At 39.7% G+C, this 9,897-nt stretch overlaps 1 protein-coding gene across 1 annotated transcript in view; it reads left to right on the top strand.

Moving 5' to 3' along the window:
- Positions 1-2,077: 2,077 nt before the first annotated feature.
- Positions 2,078-9,897, top strand: part of Lrguk (leucine rich repeats and guanylate kinase domain containing) — a 143,813-nt gene continuing 135,993 nt past the window's right edge. Inside the window, exon 1 of the mRNA XM_023709923.1 lies at positions 2,078-2,143. The gene's annotated coding sequence lies outside the window, so the exon portion shown is untranslated. The remainder of the gene's footprint in view (positions 2,144-9,897) is intronic.

Here is a 9,897-nt window from a genome sequence, read left to right as displayed (position 1 = left end):
GAATGTTCTAACTTGAAAAAAAAAAAAAAAAGATAGGATTAGAGGTCCCATTTGACCCAGCTAAGCCCCTTCTGACTATCGTGCCAGAAGGATTAAACAACATCCTACCACAATGATATATGCACACCCATGTTTATAGCAGCACAATTTGTAATAGCTAAATCTTGGAAACAACCAAATGCCCATGAACAGAGGAATGGAAAAAAGAGATGTGGTCTTTTTATACAATGGCAGTACTCAGCCATACAAAAAATAAACTTGAGACTTTTATAGGTAGATGGATAAAACTAGAGACCATACTCATAAGTGAAATAAATCAGACCACATTTGTAAACACTGTATTGTTTTCCTGGTGTGACAAATTGAAAGGGTGAATAAGGTCCAAAATGTTCAATAGATACTGTGAAATGGGAAGAAATTGTTCAAAGAGAAAAAGAATCTAGGATGGGGGAGAATGTAAAGGACTGAAGGGCAAAATAAAAAACAAGCACTTCAGTTATACTATTAGTATCTCTTAATTCATTGAAAGGAAAGGTTTGTGCTAAAGTTGATTGGAGAAAATTTTTATGCCCATATGTTATACTTTTAATAACTACTTTAGGTAGCATAATACAATATATTAACTATTCTTATTCTCATATCATTTTGCTATGAAATTTTGTTTTACCTTTTTCTATAAAAAGAACTAAAATCCTAAAAAGGTAGTAATAGAATAGACAGCTAAGTTAGATAGAAATTAATATGCAGTCAGAAAGGGATTGGGCACTTGAGGAAGTCAGTGTAGAAAAACAAAGACACAGGATTGAAGCTGGAGGCAAATCTGAGGAAAGCCAGGCTCCAGGATGGAGATGCAATAGCCACGGACCCTCACTGAGGCCTCACATTCTCTCATGTTGGACCCACATTGAGGCTGCCTCTCCTTAAACATAAACAGCAACTTGAGATTACACTCTAATTAGCTTCCCTTGGTCTGGTGGGCCCCCATAGGCACCAAATGCATCAGTGGGTGACCAGAACATCTGAACCCACACTCCCCTCACTTCCTCCAAATGCCTTTGTTCTTCCCATGCCCCCTTGCTACATGACTTATTTTCTTTATTAGATCCATATTAGCTAATTGGCTGTGATACAGGAGAAGTATAACTCCTAACCTGTTAGATGTCAGATATACCAAGTTAGCATGCCCTGAAATTCAAGAATGGATCTGAAGGGACAATGGAGTCAGAAGCAGGAAAATTTGATGGAGCGTAGCTCCTGAGAGACAGGAGGTGTCCTATAAGTGTGCTTCCACGGAGACCCTTTGTCAAGGATAGTTTATACAGCAAAGTGAAAATGTGGCTACAGGTGGGTCCAACTATAATCAGCCTATAGCATTACAAGTATAGCTGCTTAGCTAATATTGATTCAATAGGAAAGCAAGGCACCTAGCAAGGTTATGCAACTGGCATTAATAATGATGGCTTGTGTATGACTTCTAAAACAGAAACATCTTTGGGAGAGGGTGTTCTATTCACCCCCTTGGATATCTGATGCTTATCTGAACTTAATGGTCTATGTGGTACTAAATACAATAAAATCTCAAATTACTATTTATCACTTAGGGAGCATGTAGGACTGTATATTGCATCTTTCTCTTGGGCCTGACCTTCTTCAGACTGGCCTTGAATTCACAGTGATCCCCTGCCTCAGTCTCCTGAGTGCTGGGATAACAGGTATGTGCTGCAACCTGCACAGCCAGTGAGGTCCTGAGGGGAGGCAATAAGAAAGTAAGAAGAAACAAGACACACAAAAGCTGGGGCTGGGTGGGACCTGCCCTCTGCTGGAGAAGCAGTGGCCATGTCCCAGCCTGAGTCTTTATTTATATAAAGTACAAACAAAAGGAAAAAACACAGGACAAGATCCAGAGTGCAAGGGCCCAGCGTTTGCTGAGAACAATGAAAGCAAAACATTCTCAGAGCTCTCTGTATTATAGTAAAAAAGGAAGAATATCAAGGACAGACACCTGCTGATATGCAACTGAGCTAGAGGTCAACTTGTTTCTGCAGTCTGCCTCTGGCACCCTGTGTCCTTGGGACTGGCTTTGCTCTAGTCCCAAGGAGTTTGCTGACCTCAGGCCCAGATATGGCTCAACACTTCCCCGCAGGTATGTGCCACCATGCCTAGTTGTCTTCATTTTTTCTGCTGAATTTTTGGAGAGGCCAGTCTCTCTTTGATTACATATTTATTTCTACTTAACTTAGCTGCCTATAGTAACTATACTTGTAAACCTAAAGTTGATTATAGTTTGACTCATGTTGGACCCATACTGTATTTGCTGTATAAATTATCCCCTGCCTCAGTGGCCATTCTTTGAGGACCCCTCCTGGAAAATTAGAAGCTATCCTTCTTCATTCCTAGCCAGGGAGATGGCTTAGTAGGATAAGCGCTTCCCTGACAAGCACAAGGGCCTGAGTTCAATCCCCAGTTCTACACACATACACGAAAAGAACTTTTGGGGGGTCTGCCCAATAGCTCGGTTGTTTAAGTTCCTGTTTAAACCAAGCAGTCAGTCTGTGGTTCAATCCCCATATCCTTATGCATTACCAGACCTGCCCTGAAGGCATCCTGAACCAGCAAAAAAAAAAAAAGTCCTTCTTGGAAGGATACTGTCATTTAGAGTTAAAAGCATTTGCTTTACCTTGCACAACATCTCTAATTTCTCTCTTGGCAATATCTGGCCCACACCCATAGGCGTTGGTGCTCTGCCTTTCCTAGAAGCTCTTCTGATTTTCTTTTTTGGTTCCTGACTTCATTCCTCAAGGTTGTTAAGTCCACAAACTTGGTACATTTGACCTCTAGCAGGTTGGGAATTTTATATTTTTCCTGGATCAGGGAAACCCAAATATTGTTTGTAGTGGTTTAATGGCAAGTGGAAAGTCATAGAAAAATATGACAAGGTGAAAGCATATGATCTAATGCTAACAGCCTGGGGGGAAGTTAGTAAGTTCTGTTCAGATCTTCGCTGAAGTTCCTTTCCTCAAGACATAGGAAGGGCACCTCTCAAGTGATTTTCCAAGATCTGCTTCAGGGAAGGCCAGAAAATCCTTCCTAGGTTTTGCAAACTCTTTCAGGGGAGAGGGGAGGGATGGTCAGTGACTCTCCTGATTCTATATCTATGTCAAATCCCTTCAGCTTAAAATATTTAGTATACAAGATGCTCCATGTTTGGGTATTAGTCTCTGAAGCTCTTCATCTCCATGTAAGTTCCAAATATAAATTAGTATCTCAATGAGAGCTTAAGGCCAATGGCGACACTGTCACTTGGAGTTAAATAGACTTGCCTTACTTTGCACATTTCCAACCTCCTTTTGAAGCATCTAATTTCTCTCTTGGCAATATCTGGCCCACACGCATAGGAGCTGGTGCTCTGCTTCCAGACAGGGGGCCCAGGGACTGCCTCTACTCTTGCTGGTTACTGCCTTACAGCTGTTTTCTTTCCAAGAGAATACAGCTGAGTTTGCTCATGCTTCCTGGATGCGAGCCTGCACCACAGTGCATGCGTTCTTGTCTTTCCTTATCTTTTCCTTTCTGTTCATTTATTCCTGTCTTTGCAATTAAAATGACAACCTCTTACTACAGTGGCAGTCTTTTTGGAGAGTACTGTTGTAAAACAATATAGATCTCTTTCCTCTTTATTCAGAAAAATGAATGTCTTTTGTGGCCAAAAGAAAATTAGTAGCAGCTGAAAGTGGAATTTTAATGACACTAAAACCTAATTGTTATTCAGTTTTAACTTTAAATCCTACCTCCTATTCCACAAATTCCTATTAATTCATCAGCTAAATAATGTGGTTGCTACTAAAGATTCTGACATCTAATTCTCTGCCTGTGCAGGTTTATTGCCAGGGTGAAAAATACCTTGTCGTTTTATTTTCATTTTTAAAAACAAGCTTAATGAAAACATAAAATATTGTTTAGGATTTATCTAAGAAGATGTGGCAGCTTTTTTGAGAAATGGTTGGATGAGAAGATATGAATCAATTTTGGAAGTTCTCGCTCCTAACTCGAGCCATTATTTGAATAAGTGTAGGCCGATTAGTCAGGAAAATGCAAGTCTCTCTATATTTTAAACTATGACCCACATCCAGAAAAATGGATGTGAATAATTTTTGATAAGTCCAAGGATCAGGAATTCACCATGTAAACTGTGATGGTTGTTATCCTTGCAGTGGGTTGGGTTTGCAAAATTTTCTAATCAATAGTGCATTGATTATTTTTATCTGAGGCCCCAGCCAATCCCTGAAATTTTGATGGATGCTGTTGGAAAGAAGTGGGGCCATTAATAAGAGTAGCAGCAGCAATTTATGATCATTGAATCAGTGATAGAGACAGCTTCCAGGTAGAGGAAGTGCTATAGTTCCAACTGTGCTCAGTATTCACCCCTATGTTTATAAGGTTCTGAGTGTAGTTTACAGAATAATTTAATTCAAATTCAGGTAGAGGACAGAAAGCCTTCTGAGTGATATCAGATTAGTCAATGATTGATGCGGTCCTGGATGAGGAAGATTTTGCCCAATTAGAAAGTTCAAATACATAGAAGAAAATTAAGCCAGGAGAAGATATAATCACTCTCAGACAGGCCTATAGGAACAAGATTAAAAGAACACTTTAGCAGTTCCAAATTGATGTCATCTTTTTCACTAAATTCTGATAAATTATTGTTTAATGGAATCTAGCCATGAGTTGGACTCATATACCCAAATTACAAACAAATTTCCATGGCTGAGCCCTATATACACAATGCTTAATCTTTGTTTTCATTCAATGCTAGGATCAAACCCAGAGTTCAGTTCATGCTCGACAAGCATTCTACCACTGAGACACATCCCAGCCCAACACTTGACTTCTTGCGTTGGGTTTGGTGAGATCATCGAAGTACTTTTGGTTGCTTTAAAGTTCTGATAGTACAACTTTACAGTCTGCTTATAATAACTCTCTTAATCAGTGTTTAGCAGAGATGTGTCTACAGGGTACTCAGGGTCTCACTACTAGATGGAATTTGTAGTGATTCCCCCGTTTACAGTCTCCCAAGAGCTGGGATTACAGGTGTGCACCACCACACCCAGTCTCCATTGCTATCTCAGTGTGCCTGGGGGCAGGCCCACAAAGCAGGCCAGGGGATCTAACGCCCAGCCCTGTGCTTGCTTGCAGGTGCTTTTATCTGCCGAGTTATCTGGCCAGCCCAGTGTTCAGCAGAGAATGCTGGTCTTTTACATTAAGTATTCCCTTTGAAATTTTAGCTTTTAAAAAGAAAAACATCAGAATTTTCCTTCCCTTCCTTTATCCTGCTTCTCCTTTCCCATGGGAAAAGAGAAAAACAAAGAAAGAAAGAGAGGAAAGAAAGAGAGCAAAGAAAAGGAAAGAAAGAGTAAAAGAGGTGACACCTATGTTCCTCTCAATCTGCAACCTGCACCCAGGATTAAAAGTCAAGGTGAACATCTCTCTGGACTAATTATGCAGTTTCACTGGCTGTTTTCAAATGATTGTATTTAGATTCCCTTCCCATTCCTATCAGTCAGAGATGCAGCAGGAAACATTAGGCCCTGGCAGAAATCTATAGAGAATTTAATAAGCAGAGTAAGTAACTAACAAAGGATGTTGAAGCAACTACAGGAAGAAGCTGAAGACTCAAGGAAAGCAAATAATGTATATGTTTTTTAAAGCAGAACAAATGGTGTTGAGTACATACATGTAGAACAATGAAATTGAACCCACATCTCACTATACCCCTCCCCACAAAAAACCAACTTAAATTAAGGTTTAAATATAAAACTTAATAGTATAAAACTACTAAGAACACACAGGAAAAAAATATTTTTGACATGGTTCTTGGTGATGATTTTTCAAATTGACACAGAAGTACAAGATATATGCATAGAGTCAGATAAGTGGCATAGGATCAAACTAAAACCTGCATGTGAGGGAAACAATCAAGAGAGAGAATGGGAAAATTATCTACAAACCATTGACCTGAAAAAGGGCTAATATCATCAAAAGGATACAAGGAATAAATTCAACTCATTCAAAAACAAAATGCAACAACAACAACAAAAACCCTCAAGCCAGTTAAAAAGGGGCCCAAGAATCAGAATAGGTATTTTTCTAACAATGTACAGATGGTTAACAGAAATATGGAAAGGTGGTCAACTTCAATCATCAAGAAAACAAATGTTAGCAAGGATGTGGAGAAAGGGAACTTTTGAATACTCTTGAATATAAATTGGTTTATAGCCACTGTGGAAAACAACGAGTTTCCTTTAAGAAATTAAAACTAAAACTGCTGTGTGATCCAGCAACCCCACTGCTTGAGGAGGTACTGATGCTCATACGCTCATTGGCACATTATGCACGATGACCCAGATATGGAAAAGACCTAGCACGTCAACAGTTGAATGGATAAAGAAGAAAGGTGGTGCCTATGAATATTATTGTTTTTAAAAAGAGGAAAAATTCTGCCATTTATAATATCATAAATGAACTTGGAGGACATTATACTAACTAAAATAAATCATGCCCTGAAAGATAATATATGATCTCATATGTTGAATTTTTTAAGAAAGTAAAACTGACAACAATGGAGAATATAATAGTAGCTGAAGAGACTTTGGAGAGAGTGAAATAGAGAGACATTGATCAAAATGTACAAAGTTAAAAAAAAATAAGTTCTGAAGATCTAATGTATAGTATGGTGACCATAGTAAATAATACTCTATTATATATTTATTTTTGCTAAGAGTGTAGATTTTAAATGCACACACAAAAACACACATAGAAAGAGGAAAACAAGAAAAAAAGAAAGAGGAAAAGTAACTATTTGAGGTGACAAATATATTAATAAGCTTAATATGCTGATCATTTCCCAATGCATACTTATGTCAAAACATCAAGTTTTATACCTGAACTGTATATAATTTTTGGCAGTTAGACCAAAGTAAAGCTGAAAAATAAACAAAAAACAGGAAAAGCTTTGTGACATTTTTTTGGCAATGATATTTTGGATATGACACTAAAAGCACAGGCAATAAATGTACAAATAGGTAATTAGGCTGCATCAAAGCTAAAAGCTGCTATGCCTCAAAGGTTGCAATCAGCAGAGGGAAAACAACCCATGGCTTAGAAGAAAGTCCTTTGATAGAGAGCTAGTCTCAGCTATATATAAAGAACTCATAACTTAAGAGAAAACCCCCAATTTGTTAGGATTTTTTTTTCAGTACCAGAGATTGAACTTGGGACTTTACTTCTGCCAGATAGGCATTTACACCACTGAGCTATCTCCCTGGCCCCCAATTTAAAAATGAGAAAAGACTTGAAAGACTTTGGCCTTTTTTCCCAAAGAAAACATAAAAATGGGCAGTAAGCACATGAAAAGGTTCCCAGCACCACTGATCATTAGGAGCATGTACTGTAAATCACAGCCACAATGAGGTACCACCTCATGTCATTCAGGTGACTCATTTCAACAAACAAAATAGCAAGTGTTGGTGAGGCAGTGCATTGTTTGAAGCCAGCCTGGGCTACAGAGCGAGTTTAAGGCCAGCTGGAACTGCATAGTAAGACCTTGTCTCAAAAAGCCAACAACAAATAGGAACAAAAATAGAAAATCTGACCAACAGAGTTGCTTGAAGAGATGTCAATAATTAATAAAATTTGAAAAATGCCCTAAGCTTCTAGTTATTTATAATGAAAATATTAGGTATGTACAAAGCTTTATATATGTGCAAGACTTTATACATCAGGTAAATAATAGGAACCCAAATTTGCTCACCTGGCGGAGTTCTCATCTTATACTTCTGATGGTTAGTGGTTCTTGTTCTCCAGAAATGTATGTTGCCAAGATAATGTCCCATGACCCACCAGAATGGCCTGCAGCAGGGCTCAGTGAGATTTCTCCCTTGCCATGCTCTTTCCACTTTGAACTTGTGACATTTGATTGGAAAGAAAAGAATTTCAAAGACACCTTTATCTACCTGTAGCTTCTCATGCAAGTATGGCTCTTACCATTGTTATTATTTCCATGTGCATCCCAGACTTTTTAATATTCTTAGTGGCCTTCATCATGACAGATGGTTAGGAAGGCAGGAGAGCTACCCAAGCCATGGTGCACAAAGCAGAGGAGTGTCAGGCACGGCATCCATGAGCTGGGCTCAGCGGACAGGAAGGCTGCTGTAGTAACCCAGAGGCTCTTTCTCTTTTACAAATTCCAAATTCCAAATGACCTGCTCCCTGCCATTCACTTAGAAACTTCCCTGAGTGTTACTTGCTAGAACAGTTTATGTGTCAATTTGATTGGCCTAACAGGTCACCAGACATCTGATCAAACATCCTGGGTGTACCTGCCTGGGAGGGTGTTTAGGGATGATAAGAGCATAGCAATAGGTAGACTGCAGAAAGTAGATGACCTCCTTAATACGGGACTTCAGGTAATCAATTGACTTAAATCAAACAGAAAAAGGCTGGGCTGGGGCTTTCACTTAGCTGCATAAGTGCCTTCCCAGCAAGCACAAGGTCCCAAGTTTGATCTGGTATTGAAAAACAACAACAAAAAAAGCTGAGTAAGGAAAATTCTTCTCACTGCTTGATCTAGGACTTTGACCTTTCCCCATCCTTGGACTAAAGCTTATACCATCATGTGTCTTGGTTCTTAGGCCACCACACTTGTACTAGAAGCACACCACCTGCTCTACTGGGTCTCTAGCTTGCCCACTGAACATTATGAACCCCTTGGCCTTCATAATGGCACAAACTAATTCCTTATTATATCTGTCTGTGTACCTGCATATTTATATTTATCATGTCATGTTATATCTATCTATCAATCATTTATCTACACATCATCTGATTTAACTTACAGTGTTCTCTGCTGGGACTGACATTGTCTCATCTGAGGACTCCCCTGGCTGGTCAGGAGCATTGAGTCCAGAACTAAGCTCTCACATTGTGGATGGGAGTGGTGTCCTGCACGCTGCTCCCTACTCTGCCTCCCTGAGAACCTGTAAGATAACTCCAGATGAATCAAGTAGAACTTATCACCTCTTGATCATAATTTTTAATTTATTGTTTTCTATATTCTGCTACCCAGCTGTCTAAGTTATTTTTCTTGTTGCTGAGACACAGTACCAGACCCTCAATGTTAAAGGAGGAAAGATTTCTTTGGCTCACAGTTTGTGGAGGTCTCAGTCCATAGCTGACTGGCTCCAAGGCAAGGTGGCCTAGTAGAGTTGTATCCCAGAGGAGAAACAGTTCCTGGCAGGCAGAAGGCAGCACAATGTGAGGTAGTAAAACAGCATGCAGCAAGCAGTGACAACAGTAACCCTCTTTCTGTCCCTTATACTCTATTCAGGCTACTTGCTCTTGGCATTCACACACAGGGCAGGATAGCTTTAATCCTGGCATTTAACCATGAATCCATACCAGCATCACATCCTTAATCACAGCACCTCACACCCAAGATCCAGCCACCTCTGGAAAGCTTCACCTATGACCTCGTGATACTTTGGAGGCACGTTCAGATGCAAGCCATAACACCAATTATAATGCAATCCTTCATAAAGGAGACCAAATCTGAGTATGTAACTCCAGCATTCTGAGAGGCTGATGCAGGAGGATCGCATGATAGATCCCTGCCTAGGCAACTTAGGTGAGATGCTGTCCCAAAATAAAATACAAAAAAAAGGGCTGGGAATGTAGCTCAGTGTGAAAGCCTTAGGAGAGAAAAGTAGAGGAGACGGAGAGAGTGAGAGAGTGTGAGAAAGAGAGAGAGAGAGAGAGAGAGAGAGAGAGAGAGAGAGAGAGAGAGAGAGAGAGAGAGAGAGAGAGAGACAGGGTCGCTAACTGGACAGTCTCACAAGTTATCCTCCC

Source organism: Octodon degus, unplaced genomic scaffold (assembly GCF_000260255.1).
Source record: "Octodon degus isolate 3935 unplaced genomic scaffold, OctDeg1.0 scaffold00015, whole genome shotgun sequence".
Classification (NCBI taxonomy): Eukaryota; Metazoa; Chordata; class Mammalia; order Rodentia; family Octodontidae; genus Octodon; species Octodon degus.
Note: the sequence above shows the minus strand (reverse complement) of the source record. Positions and strands in the feature narration are given on the sequence as shown.